This window comes from Lineus longissimus, chromosome 18 (genome assembly GCF_910592395.1).
Source record: "Lineus longissimus chromosome 18, tnLinLong1.2, whole genome shotgun sequence".
NCBI classification, from domain to species: Eukaryota; Metazoa; Nemertea; class Pilidiophora; order Heteronemertea; family Lineidae; genus Lineus; species Lineus longissimus.
The window spans coordinates 2,003,621-2,024,042 of record NC_088325.1 but is presented as its reverse complement, the minus strand read 5'-3'; the positions used below and the strand labels follow the sequence as shown (position 1 = coordinate 2,024,042).

At 42.6% G+C, this 20,422-nt stretch overlaps 1 protein-coding gene across 6 annotated transcripts in view; it reads right to left on the bottom strand.

The window, feature by feature from the left end:
- The window catches only part of LOC135502004 (brother of CDO-like), a 151,939-nt gene extending 132,439 nt beyond the window's left edge, over positions 1-19,500 (bottom strand). For all 6 annotated transcript variants that reach the window (XM_064794423.1, XM_064794434.1, XM_064794433.1 and 3 more), the window contains exons 1-2: positions 19,353-19,500; positions 16,219-16,330 (exon numbers count right to left, since the gene is read on the bottom strand). The gene's annotated coding sequence lies outside the window, so the exon portion shown is untranslated. The remainder of the gene's footprint in view (positions 1-16,218; positions 16,331-19,352) is intronic.
- Positions 19,501-20,422: the final 922 nt, after the last annotated feature.

The following is a 20,422-nucleotide window of genomic DNA, read 5'->3' as shown; positions in this document are numbered from 1 at the left end:
GTATGGTCCCATGATCATGATACGTCATCCCGCACTGCATCGAACACAATGTACATATCACAAAATAACAGCCGACTCAGTATGGTGAAATTGATTTTGCCAATCTATCAAGAGTTGGCGGCAAACAATTAGAGTTCTCTGACATCGAGCTTTTTACCTTGAAACAATCTTGCATGAAGTGAAGGCAAGATCCAAGTGTTTTCTTCTTCTTCTTCTGCTTTCGCCATAGACAGGCCACTCCTTCTGTCAGCTGTCCTAGAGAGTTCCACCACAGAGCCCCTGAGCTTTTTGCTTTGAAATGATCTTGCAAGAAGTAAAGGCAAGTTCGTAGTGCTTCTTCTTCTGCTACGTTGGAACTTTTGAGATGCGTTAGACAGTCAGTCCACTTCTGATATGCAGTCAGCTGTCCTAGAGACTTCCACCACAGAGCCCCTGAGCTTTGGAACTTTTGAGATGCGTAAGACAGTCAGTCCATTTCTGATACGCAGTCAGCTGTCCTAGAGACTTCCACCACAGAGCCCGAGAGCTTTGGAACTTTTGAGATGCGTTAGACAGTCAGTCCATTTCTGATATGCAGTCAGCTGTCCTAGAGACTTCCACCACAGAGCCTGAGAGCTTTGGAACTTTTAAGATGCGTAAGACAGTCAGTCCATTTCTGACACGCAGTCAGCTGTCCTAGAGACTTCCACCACAGAGCCTGAGAGCTTTGGAACTTTTGAGATGCGTAAGACAGGCAGTCCATTTCTGATACGCAGTCAGCTGTCCTAGAGACTTCCACCACAGAGCCTGAGAGCTTTGGAACTTTTGAGATGCGTTAGACAGTCAGTCCATTTCTGATATGCAGTCAGCTGTCCTAGAGACTTCCACCACAGAGCCTGAGAGCTTTGGAACTTTTGAGATGCGTAAGACAGTCAGTCCATTTCTGATACGCAGTCAGCTGTCCTAGAGACTTCCACCACAGAGCCTGAGAGCTTTGGAACTTTTGAGATGCGTAAGACAGGCAGTCGACTTCTGATACGCAGTCAGCTGTCCTAGAGACTTCCACCACAGAGCCTGAGAGGTTTGGCACTTTTGAGATGCGTAAGACAGGCAGTCGACTTCTGATACGCAGTCAGCTGTCCTAGAGACTTCCACCACAGAGCCTGAGAGCTTTGGAACTTTTGAGATGCGTTAGACAGTCAGTCCATTTCTGATATGCAGTCAGCTGTCCTAGAGACTTCCACCACAGAGCCTGAGAGCTTTGGAACTTTTGAGATGCGTAAGACAGTCAGTCCATTTCTGATACGCAGTCAGCTGTCCTAGAGACTTCCACCACAGAGCCTGAGAGCTTTGGAACTTTTGAGATGCGTAAGACAGGCAGTCGACTTCTGATACGCAGTCAGCTGTCCTAGAGACTTCCACCACAGAGCCTGAGAGGTTTGGCACTTTTGAGATGCGTAAGACAGGCAGTCGACTTCTGATACGCAGTCAGCTGTCCTAGAGACTTCCACCACAGAGCCCGAGAGCTTTGGAACTTTTGAGATGTGTTACACAGGCAGTCCATTTCTGATACGCAGTCAGCTGTCCTAGAGACTTCCACCACAGAGCCTGAGAGCTTTGGAACTTTTGAGATGTGTTACACAGGCAGTCCATTTCTGATACGCAGTCAGCTGTCCTAGAGACTTCCACCACAGAGCCTGAGAGGTCTGTAACTTTTTAGATGCGTAAGACAGACAGTCCATTTCTGATACGCAGTCAGCTGTCCTAGAGACTTCCACCACAGAGCCTGAGAGGTCTGGAACTTTTTAGATGCGTAAGACAGACAGTCCATTTCTGATACGCAGTCAGCTGTCCTAGAGACTTCCACCACAGAGCCCCTGAGCTTTGGAACTTTTGAGATGCGTAAGACAGGCAGTCCATTTCTGATATGCAGTCAGCTGTCCTAGAGACTTCCACCACAGAGCCCCTGAGCTTTGGAACTTTTGAGATGCGTAAGACAGGCAGTCGACTTCTGATACGCAGTCAGCTGTCCTAGAGACTTCCACCACAGAGCCTGAGAGGTTTGGAACTTTTGAGATGCGTAAGACAGGCAGTCGACTTCTGATACGCAGTCAGCTGTCCTAGAGACTTCCACCACAGAGCCCGAGAGCTTTGGAACTTTTGAGATGCGTTACACAGGCAGTCCATTTCTGATACGCAGTCAGCTGTCCTAGAGACTTCCACCACAGAGCCTGAGAAGTCTGGAACTTTTTAGATGCGTAAGACAGACAGTCCATTTCTGATACGCAGTCAGCTGTCCTAGAGACTTCCACCACAGAGCCCCTGAGCTTTGGAACTTTTGAGATGCGTAAGACAGGCAGTCCATTTCTGATATGCAGTCAGCTGTCCTAGAGACTTCCACCACAGAGCCCCTGAGCTTTGGAACTTTTGAGATGCATTAGACAGGCAGTCCATTTCTGATACACAGTCAGCTGTCCTAGAGACTTCCACCACAGAGCCTGAGAGGTTTGGAACTTTTGAGATGCGTAAGAGTCAGTCCATTTCTGATATGCAGTCAGCTGTCCTAGAGACTTCCTACACAGAACCTGAGAGCTTTGGAACTTCTGAGATGCGTTAGACAGGCAGTCCATTTCTGATACGCAGTCAGCTGTCCTAGAGACTTCCATCACAGAGCCCGAGAGCTTTGGAACTTCTGAGATGCGTTAGACAGGCAGTCCATTTCTGATACGCAGTCAGCTGTCCTAGAGACTTCCACCACAGAACCTGAGAGGTTTGGAACTTTTGAGATGCGTTACACAGTCAGTCCATTTCTGATACGCAGTCAGCTCTCCTAGAGACTTCCACCACAGAGCCTGAGAGCTTTGGAACTTCTGAGATGCGTAAGACAGGCAGTCGACTTCTGATATGCAGTCAGCTGTCCTAGTGACTTCCACCACAGAGCCCGAGAGGTTTGGAACTTTTGAGATGCGTAAGACAGGCAGTCGACTTCTGATACGCAGTCAGCTGTCCTAGAGACTTCCACCACAGAGCCCGAGAGCTTTGGAACTTTTGAGACGCATTAGACAGGCAGTCCATTTCTGATACGCAGTTAGCTGTCCTAGAGACTTCCACCACAGAGCCTGAGAGCTTTGGAACTTTTGAGATGCGTAAGACAGGCAGTCCACTTCTGATACGCAGTCAGCTCTCCTAGAGACTTCCACCACGGATCCCCAGAGCTTTGTGGTCAGGGTGGTGTCCCTAGGCGAGTATTCCTTTCTGATTTCCATTTCACAGCTGTGACATTCTTTTCGATTCTCAGAATAACTGATAACTGTAAGCCCGTGTTATTTTTATTCATGGCAGCTAGATCAACGCGTAAATCATGGATGAACACGTGCCTGTGTCTAAAAATATCCTTGCGCATAGAAGCACATCGTCATTCAGTCAGGGTCTCTGGCAGAGACCCTAGGGTATGTTTTATGTACCCTCAAGGAAGTTTAAGATTCGGATGTACCCCCAAAAAGTGGCAAAAATGATACTTCTTTCTAAAAACGTGCCTGTGGTCGTGCAATTATATGCAACACTGCATCAACGCTGCGAAAATCTGATAAAAATTCTTCAATTTTTCTGACTCAGGCCAAATTCTATTGCCTCCATTAGAACCGCATTCCTTTTAGAAAAACCAGAAATGACTTTGTCATCTGAGAATGGCAGATTTATTGGAAAAACGCGATTCATGTCCCGCATCCAATCTTGTGGAATCGTTGCTTATTGATCGAGAATATTGATAGGGAACGTCTTATTGGGTTTGGTTGGCTGGGATATCTGGCTTGCCTTTAAGAATCATGCTCTTTTCAACACTGTAGAGGCTACATGTATAATTGTACTGTGGCTATGATTGTACCACCTTACCTTACAACTCGAATCATGACATACTATTCGAAACCAGAATATTCGAAACCAGAATTTCGTCTTGCCATATCACCATATACATGTATCGCCAATCAATAGCCCACAATTGAAGAACATGAAAAGCCAATCAGAATCTGATCAAAGTATGGTCGGGGCAATAACGACGTTAACAAAGGACATGAGATTAGCTCGGATTTATGTTCAACAACATAAGGTTCTCGTGTTTTTGGCCACTTTGTGATGGAGATATTCGACAAGCTATTCAACCTATTGAAGGCAGAACTTGGTAAAGTTAAAAAGTAGTTGAGTTTGTTTCCTTTTTTGGGCTGACAACTTTGGAGCCTCATAGCTGCTGGCTACCACGCAATAGGGCCTGGGAGCCTCAATCAAGGACACTAGTTTTTTTGTCCCAAATTGGTTTTTTTCTTTCAATTTGACCTCTCTAATCAGGACACCTCTCTATCAAGGACAGCACTTACCAGTTCTGAGGGTGTCCTTAATAGAGAGGTTTTAATGTAAAACAAATGCAAACAGGCGTAGCTTAGTCTAACGTAATACTTGTAACTGTCCATCAACCATCTTTGTAACTTTCTAACTCATGTTAACTGCAATCAACTCGTATGCTACATAACTTGACTATAGCGCTGGAATACAACCCAAAATACCAAATTAGCCTATCTGCAAGCCAATGCTATCTCTTCCTACTCAATTAGCCTGTAGCAGCTAGCAGCTAAATGTATTATCCGCCTAGAAAGAAAAGGCGTCTTGCTCATTTGTCAAAATCTTTTTGTAGGGAATAGATCACTAGATCTCGAGTTTCTCGTAAAAGTTGACGCAAATGACTCGTATATAATGTAGCGTTCTCCACACCATCACAAAACTGGGAGGGGCACCAATATTAACCCCTTCAATGTCGAGTATTTTCCATATTGACACCTTGCGTTGGTTTTTTTGGAAAAAAGTGTTCTTCTCGATGGTGTGCAAAGTTCAAGCTAAAATCAGGACTCACAGGAGCCCCACAGCAGAACAAAGGTAACGGAAATATACATTATAAGCATAGGTCTTAATATCCCCTGGATACCAGGTGCATGCTGTATAAAAGCCATTAAAACCTCACAAACAGGGTTTGAATGGGGATATAATTTGCCTGCTTATATGCAAGACAGATATTCAAATATTAAATGTACCAAGTTTCACCAAATTCGTAGGGACAATATCTGCACTACGACATTGTGTAAAATTGCATTTCTATTTTCCTGGACCACCAGTAATTACGAAAAGCATATCCCTTTACCTTCTTATTTTCAATGAAAAATCTGTCTTTGCCAACCCTTTTAGAAAAACTTTCATGAAGAGCACTGCAATGCTACAGAAAAACGACTTCCCATTGTCATTAATTCAGTAGACACGCTGGTTCTTTCTTCTGCCTTTCAGATGGAGCATCGTTTAATTAGTTTACAGCTGATGCAAGCTACTGAATTATGCATCATATGCCTAACATCAAGAGACAAATGAAATAAGTAACTTTTGACAAAATTAATTTATTTATTTGAGAGCAAAGCATTAGGGAGGACAATATTTTAAATTTTCCTCCGGGGTCTCCGGTTTCCTCCTACAGTATAAATCACCCAAATATTGTCCAAAGAGCCAATAATGATCTCATAGTCATAGCTCACATGCTCTTAATGCAATATTTCAAAATTTGCACAAGTTTGCCCACAGGGCTTATGTATGCATGAGCAACACAAATCAGCACCACTGGGGGTGATCATATCAGGTCAGGACTTATGACACATTTGTGTTTTCAAGCTTGGCCCCCTGGTGGCTAACAAACAAGTGATTTTCAAAGACCAAGTAAAGTGATACTATCACCATCAGAAGCGATCCACTTGCTGTCATCCCGAGAAAGAAAATATCGATATACCATGAATCATAACGAGTAGAAGGATCATCCATCATCACGATGTGTCCAATGTCACTAAACAAGACACTTGGAGACTGTCAACACAGCATTTCTAGTGCTTTTTATCATCAAGATATATGATCTGATTCTCAACTTAGCCACCAGGGGGCCAAAATTGAAAACGTAAAAAGTACCATGAATCATAACGTGTTGAAGGATCATCCATCAACACGATGTGTCCAATGTCACCAAACGAGACCCTTGCAGACTGTCATCACAGCATCCCTAGTGCTTTTTATCATCATGAAATATGATCTGATTCTCAACTTAGCCACCAGGGGGCCAAAATTGAAAACGCAAAAAGTGTCATTAGTCATCATGGTGTGTCCAATGTCACCAAACAAGACACTTGGAGACTGTCATCACAACACCCCCAGAGCTTTTTGTCATCATGAAATATGACCTGATTCTCAACTAAGCCACCAGGGGGCCAAAATTGAAAACGCAAAAAGTGCCATGAGTCCTGATCACCCCCATTGGCGCTGATTCGTGTTGCTCATGCGTATATCAGTCTGAGCATACAGCCATTTAAAAAAATTCAGGGCTTGGGCTCTCACGATAACACAAGAGGATAGCGGGAATGTTGAACTTCCGACAGGAATTTTGCGCCATGACAGAGTCTCATAACGTCAAAAACTGTGTGACATTTCAAGAACATGGAATATATCGATGCAACAGCAAAAGATGGTCCTTCAGCCAGGGAAGGGAGTTCATCATGTTGATGTACATCATATTGTCATTTAGTGGTTGACACATGAAGGCACATGACATATGAAGATTATGTGAAATTAGCATTAGGTTAACCAAATCGACATCCCCCTCTTATTGAAGGGATGAATCATGCCCTGTCGTTGACAATCCTCAAGTTGCTGTCTACAGTCATTTGCATATTGTCATTTGATGACTTGTCCACTTTTTCTGTCAGTTATGAAATGAAATATTAGCAGGGTGACACAAGTCATCTGCATATTGTCATTTGAAGACTGGGCCACTTTTTCCGTCAGTTATGAAATGAAATATTAGCAGCGTGACACCATCTGGTGGTGAATCATACACTGAGGAGACACTAAGCTACAGTTCTTAAATAAAGTTAAGAAAAATTTCCAATAACTTGAGCATGTCAGGAATGCTGTGACAAACTCGCTGCGTCTCTGGCTTTGGGAATGCTGCAGCAGGTGGCGACCATCGGCCAGAACACGTTTTTACTTGGAGCTGTCACCTGAGACCTGTGACTGTCTCCAACCCTGAGAGCTCTTGGCACCTGAGATGTGCATTTCAGTTATAGCTCAAACTGGTTTTTCAACTAGATTGTCCAGAGAAATACTGGGCTTGGAATCATCATTCTAAAGGCTGGTCACACCATCTTGTTTATGCAGCACCAGTACAGATGATTCCCAGGACTCAATGAAGGAATGACATAGCTTCAAACACACATGGGAATCCCAGGTGGGGACTAATTCCATGATGTCAAACAGGGGAGACCTTACATCGAAATTAGCCTCCCAAAATCACTGTCCCAACGAAACATGGTAATCGGCCTGGGAATCTTCTATAGCCACCCTCCTCCCTTGATAGAGCTAATAATGATGTAAGTTTTCATACAAAGCACTTTTCAATGTACCATCTATTGTCTCAAAGCACTTAACAATTGCACAATTACCCAGCCTATACAGAAACCTTTCTGGAGAACCAAGGGCAGTCACAATCTAGTGCACCAGGGACATTTCAGGCCGGTAGAGAGTTACAAAGTGGCACCACCTGGGAAATCTCGATCACAAGGCTGATTTGCAGCCATTGTGTCACCCTCCCATAGCCCTATGACTGTGGACACTTGCAGCACATGCTTTCGATGCGTCCCAAATGTCCTTGCAATCTCTCACGGCCATCTCATCTCTGGCACATCCATGATGTGATTTGTTAGAAGACACTTGATGTCAGACAAGTTGTCATCCCCAGTCTTCAAGATGTGATGAATCATGCCCCGACCAACATCACCATGTTGCCGTCACATGGACTCTTGATCAACGCGACACTTGCATGTTTTCTCCTCCAAGGGTGCCACGCCACGCAAGATTTGCTCAATATGAAATACGACCGCGTCCACCAATGGGAATTGTGATGATCTAAAGGGGGCATTTGCGATGTGTCGATTGAGTGCAAAGTCTTTCTGATGATTTACCGGTCATCTTAACCAGATTATCATCTTAGTTGCAAATGGTGTTAAGGAAGCTTGAAGTTGCTCCACAGATAAGAAGAGCCACTCCTTGGGATAGTGTCATCGGTGATGCAATTGGTTGCTGTGGTTGATACTTCTTCTGTACAATAGCTAGTTTCCGCATCGCTTACGATTACGATTACGATTTGTGTTTGACGTCATCAATTTTTGGTGTTACGTCATCCCCAGCGAAATCATCGATGGTACTTTCGTCTCGTTCTTACAAGGATTCCGGCTGATCTTCGTAAGTCGAAAAACGATTACATGGATTAGCGAAAAGCCTATTATCCACGCTACATATCAAATTCAAGGTGAAATATTCATTGAAGAATACTTTAGAACATATCTGTCAAACATAGGAACTGCATTTAATGTGATCAACGGCGATTTTGATCATGTTTTAGCACCGAGAAAAGTGCACCCAGTGCATGAGAGCAGAGTATAGGGCCTATACTACAGTACACCAAGTCGTTGGTGTGAATGCGGAAACAAAATTTCTGGTTCATGCCGGTTTTGAGAGTATTACGATTACGACTTTGAAATCGTAATCGTAAGCGATGCGGAAACTCCCTAATATCTGGTTGATGGCTATTTTGCCAGATCTTCAGCCCCGTGAACTGGGATATCTTCATCATGATACTGCTAACCAACACAAGGATTAACAAAGGACAACACAAACAAATGCACCCAATAGACCAACAAAGACAATAACTTGCTCATAAATATATCAATATAGGTCCGCCTATGTAATTATCCTCGCCAATGAAATATACATTTGTTGGCATTGTGGACATCCTGGTGAAGGAAAACATTTATTTGGCAGTATTGTGAAAGGCACAATGGTGGTCACTATTAGCGGATATGAGCCAGGTTCCAGATAAGCTGTATTGTCACACCTGCACAGGTATATTGTACCAATGCACAAGCTGTTGTATCATATCCAGTTTATGACCTGCAGCTCGTGCCAGCCCACCAACCATTAGGCCATGAACGAATTCCTCCATGGCCAGTTTCCATGGCCAGCGGGTTAAGCCTGCCATATAACAGGGGGTACAGTTCAGCTGTAACTAGTGAAGTACAGTAGAACCTCTGTATCAAGGACACCCTCTGGACAGACAAGTGATCTCCTTACTTGAGAGGTGTCGTGATTAGAGAGGTCAAACTGAGCTGCGTTATCGTTGCGAAAGCCTGACCCGACGGCCCGTGCTGTGTAACTGGGGGTACAGTTCAGCTGTAACCAGTGATGTACAGTAGAACCTCTCTATCAAGGACACCCTCTGGACAGACAAGTGTTCTCCTTACTTGAGAGGCATCCCGTTTAGAGAGGTCAAACTGGGCTGCATCATCGTTGCGAAAGCCTGACCCGTCGGCCCGTGCTGTGTAACTGGGGGTACAGTTCAGCTGTTACTAGTGATGTACAGTAGAACCTCTGTATCAAGGACACCCTCTGGACAGACAAGTGTTCTCCTTACTTGAGACGCATCCCGTTTAGAGAGGTCAAACTGAGCTGCGTCATCATTGCGAAAGCCTGACCCGTCGGCGAAACGTGGACGTCTCTCTTGGATTTGACATCGTTGACCTCATTTTCACCAACATGGTCGACGTCAATTTCTGGCGCCAAGACATTTGCCCCCTGAACAGCCGATTTTAATGCCCAATGTGGCAACCTGTTGGCACAGAAATTTGGTCAGTGTTTTGACTTGTTTTTTTTTTTTTTGTAATATATATTTTATTTCCCTTGTTCCTTTTTTTTTACATTTTACATTTTACATTTTTCTTTTTTTTTCTATATTTACATTTCATGATTTCATGAGAAAAAACCTTTTTGTGGAGGCGGAGTATGGAAAGGGTAAAAGGATTATTAGTATTCTTTAAAGTCCTTAATTATACATAGGGAAAGTTTTGAAATATAAAAGTGCACTATTGGTGCATGTGCAGAGGTGCAGGTGCATGGAACATGTTTGTTTGTTGTTTTTTTAATCGATTGTAAGGGGTTGGGCTCTATTTGTTTAAACGATATTTTGACTTGTTTCATTGGTGTGAAACAGGTAAGCTGTACTTCAAACGAGTTTAAATTCTTTCTCTTGACTACCTACATGTAAGATGATGACATTAAAACATGTTACGCTATGCTAATTCCATCTAAACACAGAATTCTACCAACCTCTTAGTAACAACCTTAAACCAATATTTCATAACAAAATGAATAAGTTCCATTTTGAATTTGTGCTATATTACTCCACGAACGAAAACATGTTTCCTTAATGTATTATTATGCCAGCTTTGATACCATTATAGGCAATTAATAACAAATTTATTAATTAGTGCTGCTGTACTAATCAATATCCTAATATGATTGCACACATGGTATGCAACATGAGGCAACTCAAAACAATACCGTCGGGGTGACTCTGGCCCAAAGTGGGGTGAAAGCGTCCCATACAATTCCCACCCTATGATTTGAACCATACATCGTAAATCTCTATTTCAACAGAATCATTGTACAAAGAGATGCTTAAAGATAACTTTGTAGGTTAACATATCCTAGTCCAGCCCAAATTAGAGTTTTGGTGGTGAAGCTATTTCAACCCCAGGGCCCATTTCCCCCACATAACGGTACCGTAGGAAGGGGTGACTCTGACCCAAAGTGGGGTGAAAGTGTCCCATACAATTCCCACCCTACAGCTCAAGCCATACATGTTAAATCTTCTATTTCTGCTTAACCAGATCACTGTATTCAAAAGATGTTGAAGCATAACTCATAACTTATCCTAGTTTAGCCCAAATGAAGATTTTAGAGTTGGGGTATTTCACCCCCGGGGCCAAATTCACCTCGCTTAATAGTACATCATACTTTATTACAGAGAACACATGACTAAGCAGAGAAAATAATTGATAGCCTAAATTACTCAAGCGGCAAATGAAAAATTTGTTTTATGCTCAAAGAGCTTATTTTAATGTTGATGTTGTGTTTGTTACACTTTTTCAGGTTTTATTTATAGCCTGAGTCGCTTGAAGATTGGGATTAATTTCGAATTTCCACGCATTTCTTTGCAAATCTCTCTCAAAGCGCCCCCTCATGCCAAGAGTACCGTAAAAACAGGTCGACATTGGCCAACAGTGGGGTGAATTTGTCACATACATTTTCCACCCAAGTTTTAAAACCTTGCATGGTAAACAAGCACAGTAAACATGCATGGTAACCACGCATGGTAAACATGCACGGTAACCATGCACGGTAAACATGCACTGTAAACATGCACGGTAAACATGCACTGTAAACATGCATGGTAAACATGCATTGTAAACATGCACGGTAACTACGCACGGTAAACATGCATTGTAAACATGCATTGTAAACATGCACGGTAAACATGCACGGTAACCACGCATGGTAAACATGCATTGTAAACATGCACGGTAACCACGCACGGTAAACATGCATTGTAAACATGCACTGTAACTACGCACGGTAAACATGCACGGTAACCACGCACGGTAAACATTCACGATAAACATGCATGGTAACCACGCACGGTAACCAAGCATAGTACCTAGCGTTGCCTGAAGAAAAAATCTTGGGCCGTCTTATCAGGTATTGACCAACCAGAAGACCCTTTGCATGCTTGTTGGGCTCAGAAATCATGGGCCATGGACCTTTCACTGCTACTGATTAGTCAACATTTGAGTGGAGGTCTCAGTTTACTGAACTTGAACCAGTACACCACACAGAGCATGGAACTAGCGTCCAATTCTGAAGGCGATTCTCTGACAGGGATCAACAACAAATGAATGACCGTATATGATGCAAATCAATTGATCATTCCTATACCGATTCAGACTAAGCAGGATTATGAGATTTACCGCAAAAAGTGCACCATGTTGCTCATCACGCTTGGCAAATGATGACTCAGCAAAATTTACGACTTGATTGGCGTCGCAGCAGTTGTTGAACACGTATCAACTGTAACAGGAGGGAGGGGGGTTGAGGAGGGGGTTGAGGAAGGGGGTTGAGGAGGGGGTTGAAGGGGAGGGGTGTTGAGGAGGGGGTTGAAGGGGGTTGAGGAGGAGGGGTTGAGGAGGGGGGGTTGAGGAGGGGGGTTGAGAGGGGTTGAGGAGGGGGTTGAAGGGGGTTGAGGAGGGGGGGTTGATCTCTCTCGAGGCCACTGCACCACCACTGTGCTGCGCTCTGCACAAACTCCTTAACTGAAATACTACATCATTCACGAGGCAAGGGATATGTGACACGCCAAAGATCTTAGCTCTCTGCTGATTTTTTTATTCAAAATGTTTTTTCCAATGACTGTAGCTTGAAACAGGAAGAGTTAGATTCCTCGAAGCCGCCATGGAAGAGATCTACTACCTGCACCCCATCTATTGGTATGCGAGAAAACCGCAGCGCAGACAATCTTCAATAAATAATGCATAGGCGCTGATCGCAATTCTATCGGTGACGGTGGCAGTTAAAGGGTTAAGCAAGGTAATCCATCATGAGGGGAATCAAAGAACTCCAGAGCACAGGTCCGACACCTAAAAAACCCACTGCCCCTCATAGACTGGGGGGTTAAAAGACATTAGAAACTACGCATCAACATCAGTCGTGTCACAGACATGACATTTGTCATCCGCAAATCCTCAGGTGGCAAATAAAATAGGAGGGCTCATGACTCATGAAGGATCACCATTTTCTAACATAATCTCGTTACGTGGCAAGTGAAAGCGTGATATAGGCACCACTTTGATGAGTCCACAAGGGTAGTGGAGTACAGTGGAACCTTCCTTAGCAGGCCCCTCTCTATAAGGACAACCTCTCTATTAATGACAACCTCTCTATTAAGGACGACCTCTCTATTAAGGACAACCTCTCTATTAAGGACAACCTCTCTATTAAGGACACTAGTTTTGGTCCCAAATTGGTTGTTTCCATTAATTTCGACCTCTCTAATCAGGACACCTCTCTATCATGGACAGCACTTGTCAGTCCGAAGGGTGTCCTTAATAGGGAGGTTCTATTGTAATTAGGGAGCCGAGCGCGATGGTGCAATGGTTGAACATCAGGCTTCAGATTGGAGGTCCAGGGTTCGACACCTGGCAGGTGCGACTTTGTTACTCACAACTGGCCTAAAATGTCCTCGTGGCCGCGTGAGCTAGGTCATTGGGAGGTGGGGAGTCCTTGGTCAGCCAGAAAGGTTCGTGGATAGGCTTGGTAATATTGTTTGCAATTGTCAACAGTAAAGCACTTTGGGACAGTAGATCACCTGACCGAAGATGGAGTACAACAGCCAATAACAGGCTAAACACAGAAGAAGAAGAAGAAGAAGGAGAAGCCATCGCGATCCTCAGGTGGTACGTTGAAATGGAGAGGCCATGACTCACAGAAGGATCACAATTTTCTTTCGTAACGTCTCCGCATGCATCAAGTTGTACAATAAGCTATATTTTGTGTTACATTTTTACGCTAACAGCATATGAGTCATAGGCACTTTGACTTTTGATACACCGCGACCTGTAATGTTATTATTGCATGTCGTGGCAAAAAAGCAACGAAGATATTTTTCATTTGCGGGTTAAACTGGGAATCAATGTTTTTGATATTGATTGCAGGTCGTAACAATGAAGGATTCTTGTTACATGCACCTGCGATGATCACCGCAGACATGAGATTTTTGTCAATTATGATCGCAGGTTGCAGTGACAAAGATTGTTCGTTGTGGGATGCTTAAGGCATACAGGGTCAACACGTCCAAGTACATGCAGCAGAGTCTAGTGTTATCTCGATGACATGATCAAATGAACTATTGCTTTGACATCTTTCTACCAAATAATCGGATAATCGGATGAGTCACAGGGTTCTGTACAGAACGCCCCCTCCCTGGACACACACAAACTAGCCCTACTTCTGAGGCCCTAAAGGGTCAACAGCTACAAGTAGCCAACTCCAGTGTTCTGTCAATGCCATGATCAAATGAACCATTGCTTTGACAACTTTCGATGCAGATATTTCTGCATATAATCAGATTATCAGATGAGTCACAGGCTTCTATACACGACCCCCCCCCCCACACGCGCAATCTAGCCCTACGTCTAAGGCCCTAAAGGGTCAACAGCTACAAGTATCCTGCTGTAGCGTTCTGTCGATGCCATGATCAAATGAACTATTGCTTTGACAACTTTCGATGCAGATATTTCTGCCTGATTATCTCGGCATCCACTCAGATGAGTCACACACCACCTGAGGATCAAATTCACAAACGACGCGGTGCGTGAACTGACTATACCAATTTTTGTGATGCGCTATCTAATGCTTGGCATGACCTTGAAAGGCTGTGCAATGCGGCCAGGGGACTGGGATTGGAGGTGGGGAAGGAGCAGGGGTGAGTTAAAGTTTGGATTTATACACAGGTAAAACTTTCCACCACAGGTCCATTGATAGGCCCATAAATAGATCTTTGATAATTATCACAAACCATCACTCAGATCCCATCATAGATTCTATCCCATCATATATTCTATCCCGTCATAGATTCTATGATGGCCCATGGTGGATCTATCATAAATCCAATGACGGTGGGTCCCACACACAGGCAAAAGTCTCCATGCCTGGATCATTGATGGGCCTGTAGATGGATCTATGATGATAATCACAAACAACGTTTATACTCAGATCCCATCATAGATTCTATGATGGCCCATGGTGGATCTATCATAAATCCAATGATGGTGGGTCCCACACACAGGCAAAAGTCTGAATGCCTGGATCATTGATGGGCCAGTGGATGGATCTATGATGATAATCACAAACCATGTTTATACTCAGATTCCATCATAGATTCTATGATGGCCCATGATGGATCTATCATAAATCCAATGACGGTGGGTCCCACACACAGGCAAAAGTCTCCCTGCCTGGATCATTGATGGGCCTGTAGATGGATCTATGATGATAATCACAAACCACGTTTATACTCAGATCCCATCATAGATTCTATGATGGCCCATGGTGGATCTATCATAAATCCAATGACGGTGGGTCCCACACACAGGCAAAAGTCTCCCTGCCTGGATCATTGATGGGCCTGTGGATAGATCTATGATGATAATCACAAACCACGTTTATACTCAGATCCCATCATAGATTCTATGATGGACCATCTTAGATTCTATGATGGGCTATCATAGATCCATTGATGGGGATTCTATGATGATAATCACAAACCATGTTTATACTCAGATCCCATCATAGATTCTATGATGAACCGTCTTAGATTCTATGATGGGCTATGGTAGATCCATTGATGGAGATTCCATAAGTCTTTGAACCAGGGACCTTTGGACCGCTGGATGAGAGCCTGTCACAGCGGTTCCGGTAAAGAAAATTTAAGTAAGCTTATATCCTTAAATTTTTATATGTCACTTAAATTTTAATGAAATTAATAAAATCGTAATTAGACATGACAAATACAATGTAGTACTATTTGTTTCTGAACCTGCAAATAAACACATTGGAAAAGAAAACTACAGTAGAACCTCTCTTAGCGGACAACTCTCTATTAAGGACACTCGTTTTGGGCCCAAATTGGTTGTTTCCATTCAAATTCACCTCTTTAATCAGGACACCTCTCTATTACGGACAGCACTTGTCAGTCCCATGGGTGTCCTTAAAAGAGAGGTTCTACTGTACACACAAGCGAAAAGTCTAATCTTTAAAGGGGTATGGTGTTCGTAATTACCTGTGGTCCAGGAAAATAGAAATGCATTTAATACACAATGCCGTAGTGTAGTAATTATGCATACAAATTTGCTAAAACTTGGTTTGTATAGTATTTTTAAAACTGTCAACATAACAGCAATGTTGAAATTCATATTTCGTACATATACAGTGGAACCTCCCTTAATGGACACCTCTCTATTAAGGACACTAGTTTTGGTCTCAAAGTGGTCGTTTTCATTAAATTTGACCTCTCTAATCAGGACACCTCTCTATTCAAGACAGCTTTGTCAGTCCTGAGGGTGTCCCTAATAGAGGTTCCACTGTATGCGAAAGGAAATGTTCAGGTTCAATTATCAATTTTAATTTAATTTTTTTAAGGAACAGCGTAGGTAGGCTCTGCAAATATTAAGATAAAAAACATTTTGAAACAAATCGAGTGCATAAAGAGAGAAAACTTACCATTTCATCCTTTCCTGACTTAACTGAAATCAACAAAGTCGGCGTCCGATATCGATAATTTCCAGTCTTTTCTTGAATGAGATGTAACACTCTTGTCAGCTACGCAATGAACCTGCATCAGAGAAATTAAAAAGTCCGTATGAGTCACTGCTTGGGTTCAAACAAATTGTTTCCGCAGCATTGACAGATATATTGACAAGACCACTATTGCCCCCTGGGAACTTTTGAAGGAAGCAAAGTGTTTGGAAAATATATTGAAATCTGGTACTTCTAAAGTGCTCATAGGTCAGAGAAAAGAGTGGTCTCAAAAATCTGAAATTATCTGGCAAAATTGATTTCTGTGTGCACTACAAAGGTACTTTTTGTTGGATTTGATAAGCTCTTAAACGAAAGTGCTCTCCAAAATATTTGTCACAAGGTAATAACCTAACTATAATTATATCAATAAGATAATATTTTTTAATCACAATATAATCAAAATTTCTTATTGTATTCCAATCTAAAGTAATTGCACTGATTGAATTGATCCCAATGATCCCAGAGCAAAGTAATTCAATTCAATTGATATGACACTAATTGCTGGCAATACACTAATTGGAATGATTGACAGCTTGCACTGGCATGACTGGACAATGATTAGAAAGGGTATTGAGTGACATAAGACCTCACTGGCAGTTAGAACTGGTTCACAGAGCTTCTTATGCATTAGACCAGGAGAGTCACCAGGCTTAGTTCTCGGCCCTTCCTTCATTTCAACTTACGCTGCAAGTTTTGAAGAATTTTTCTGCTGATACAGTATCACTGATTTATAAAGGTTTGTATTGCTGGCCACTGTATGTTTTCAGATTAAGGGTTGACCAAAGCTACCACCATTTTGGCTAGCTTATCAGTTAAAATGGCCCCTACTCAAAACGGCCCCAGGTCGAAACGGCCCCACTTTATTTTCATGAAATCACTCCTGAGAGTCTTATTTGCAGTTTCTCTTAAAATCTAATCATCCTTGTTAGTTATAATAAGTGAAATTGGTTGAATTCAGGAAGTTTTTAAGAATGGTTGACTCCTTTTAAGCCAGTTTGGGAGACTTTGAAAAAAATCCATCTCCAAATTTGAACTTTCTTCATTTTGACCCTGAAAAGTGCATCTAAAACACTAAATAAGGCATAACACCCAATGGGGATTGATCAGTTAAACTCTATTTCAATTTCAAACTTTAAATTAAGTGACAAAATATTCAAATTAAAAGTCATGATGCCCTCAGAAGTTTAAAATGTAAAATAGGCGCCGTTTTGAGTAGGGGCCATTTAGACTGGATACCTTTGGCTAGACCTCCAAATCCTAAAGCAATTAAAACTCTTTCCAAATGAATTGAATGCTCATTTCAAGGGCTGGAGGCGGAACGAATTTAGAATTCCCGATCACACCCCAAAAAAAGGTCATCGGTTGACTAACCAAGCACCACTGTTCAATGGATTTATAGTTGAATGCGATCAAACTACGTCATTTCCAATCGGGGATTCTAAAGTTTAGCCCTGGAGGCTGTTCTCTTGAAAACAAAGAACAGACTCCTGCCTTTGAAATAAGCATTCACGACGTTTTGAAGGCGTTCTTATTACTTTAGGATTTCAAGTTCTAGCCAAAATGGTGGTACCTATGGTCAACTCTTCAAGGGACAACTTTGGCGTGAGATTTACCTGTCCACTACTAGTAGTATCACACCAATACTGATCTTTGATAATAATTTTCGCCATCGTTGCGAGCCAGTTTTGGGCTTTGTCCCACCCAGTATCTCTTTTGAAATCCCTTTTACGTACAGTAGAACCTCTCTATTAAGGACACCCTCGGGACTGACAAGTGCTGTCCTTATTAGAGAGGTCAGGTGTCCTGAGTAGAGAGGTCAAATTGAATGAAAATAACCAATTTGGGACCAAACCTAGTGTCTTTAATAGAGAGGTTGTCCTTAATAGAGAGGTGTCCAGTAAAGGAGGTTCTATTGTATATACTTTTCTGACATTTCATTATCAATATCAGATCAAAGTGCGAGAAATTGTCAAATTTTCACAGGACAAAGAACTTCCCAGCCCACAGGCAACAAAATGGAACACCAATACGTTATGATGGTGAAATAACATTGTCACTTTTCTTCCAGTCACTAAACAACTAAGTTATACATGGCCGAAGAAAGCCTATGCAAGGGGAAATCCTGTGTGGTTGAATCAGGAAGTTGAGAGGCTACTGTTCTTCCAATGGCAATGAATGACTCTAGACATGGATCTAAGCACAACCTTGCAGTTTCTTATTCGTATCGTAAATAGAGCCAATAAATGATGTCACAATGCAAGCAGAACGATGAAATGGATCTTGCAAAATGATGTTTTTCTGAAATAGCGATTCCATATAGGCCCTGGCCTGGAAAGATATGTGACCGACTGTGCTGTGACTGTGCTTCCAAAGGGATTCATTTATCATTCGATATGACACTTAAGAAGTTGGCCCAGGAGTGGCGATGGTACAGTTAAGACAATGGGAGACTGCATGCTCTTATGTAGAGTCTGCCAACTGGCAAACGAATATGCAATCATTCCGATTCCATATTTTTAGCAGTCTCCGATTGTCTAAACCGTAATGTCACCAGTTTCTAAAGTGTCGTATTTAAAGTCATTGTGTTGCTCTGTTGACCATGAACATCTATTGTTCAGAGGATCATAGTGGTCTTGTGGAAGAGGGGCTTTGTTGAATGGGCCTGGCGCTTCATGCATGAATGAAGTGCATACATTGTATGTGCATACTGCATGATGATTGATGGGCACAAATCCAAAACTTTTGTCTTCCAAGTTCGAGTCATCAAGTTTCAACAACTGCAAAACGAGATAAAAACTCCATCAATCGTTTTGAAAGTTGTACCAAAGGTTTTGTCTTTATCAAAGGTTACAGAAAATCTACTGTATATTGTAAAAGAAGGCAGACCCGAGGAGCTTACGGTAAATTATCATCATCAACAAACCCAAAATCTCACTCTTTCAGACCAGGCGCCATCTTTGTTTCTCAAGATAAATATTCAAATTTCTTCAACTTCGGACAGACTTTACTCCACTTTGGCACATAGTTTTACAACCTTATTGCGTTTTGTTACTAACCTGGAATGTATTGTAACAGAATATAAACCCGTATTTAGAATAAATGCAGCCGATTTAGAGAAAACAGTAACTTTATACGGAGTTTCTTTCACCCCATGCTTTTGGGATCAAGATATGCAAATTATGATGGACCTTTAAAAACCTTTGACCCCAAAACATAAACAATCACACGTGGTTGCTCTTTCTGTTGTTGTTGTTGTTGTTGTTATGCAATTCTTTAGGGAAGAAGAGGTAGCATCTTGACCACCAAGGTTTTTACATTTCCTCTATTCAAAATCTCAAGAAAATCTTACACTTGTTGGTCAGGATGAAGGGGAAGTGGTCCTCTTACGAAGGACAAAGTCACAACCAGGGAACGATCGATCACATCGAATGTGATTGGGATTGAAGACGACAACCTTACTGTAGACTCCCTGGGCAGCCCATCGCGTTATCCTGTTAGGATGAGGAACGAGGCCGGTCCACTGCCTCTGGAGTGTACCTCAATGCAGCAGTTAACATCAGGCATCCATCAGACAAATGTCACAACCAGACTTATCTGGTCCTTGCTCCATCCCCACCTATAACCATGGACAATGTCGTAACAATTTGACCAGTATTGTCCATTCTAAAGCAGCTAGGTGAGCTCCCATCGAATAATATGTCACAACCTGAACCTAATAGTCCATGTACTCCTGTCAAATATTGGCTGTGACTACAAACTGACAGCTGGGATCTATGCTAAAAGATGAAACTTCGCTCAGACGATGTCACAACCTCACAAGCCAAGTACACCTGCAGCCTCAACTGGCCTGGGACAGCATCCAGACCACCAGGGTTCACAATACAGTGGAACCTCCCTTAGCGGACACCTCCCTATTAAGGACAACCTCTCTATAAAGGACACTAGTTCTGGTCCAAAATGGATTGTTTCCATAACATTTTACCTCTCTAATCAGGACACCTCTCTAATAAGGACAGCAGTTATCAGTCCCGTTGGTGTCCTTATTAGAGAGGTTCCACAATACTGTCCAAAACATCACAACAGGGCATCTGGCAGTACCAAGAGCGCACTAGCTTTTTGTCACAAC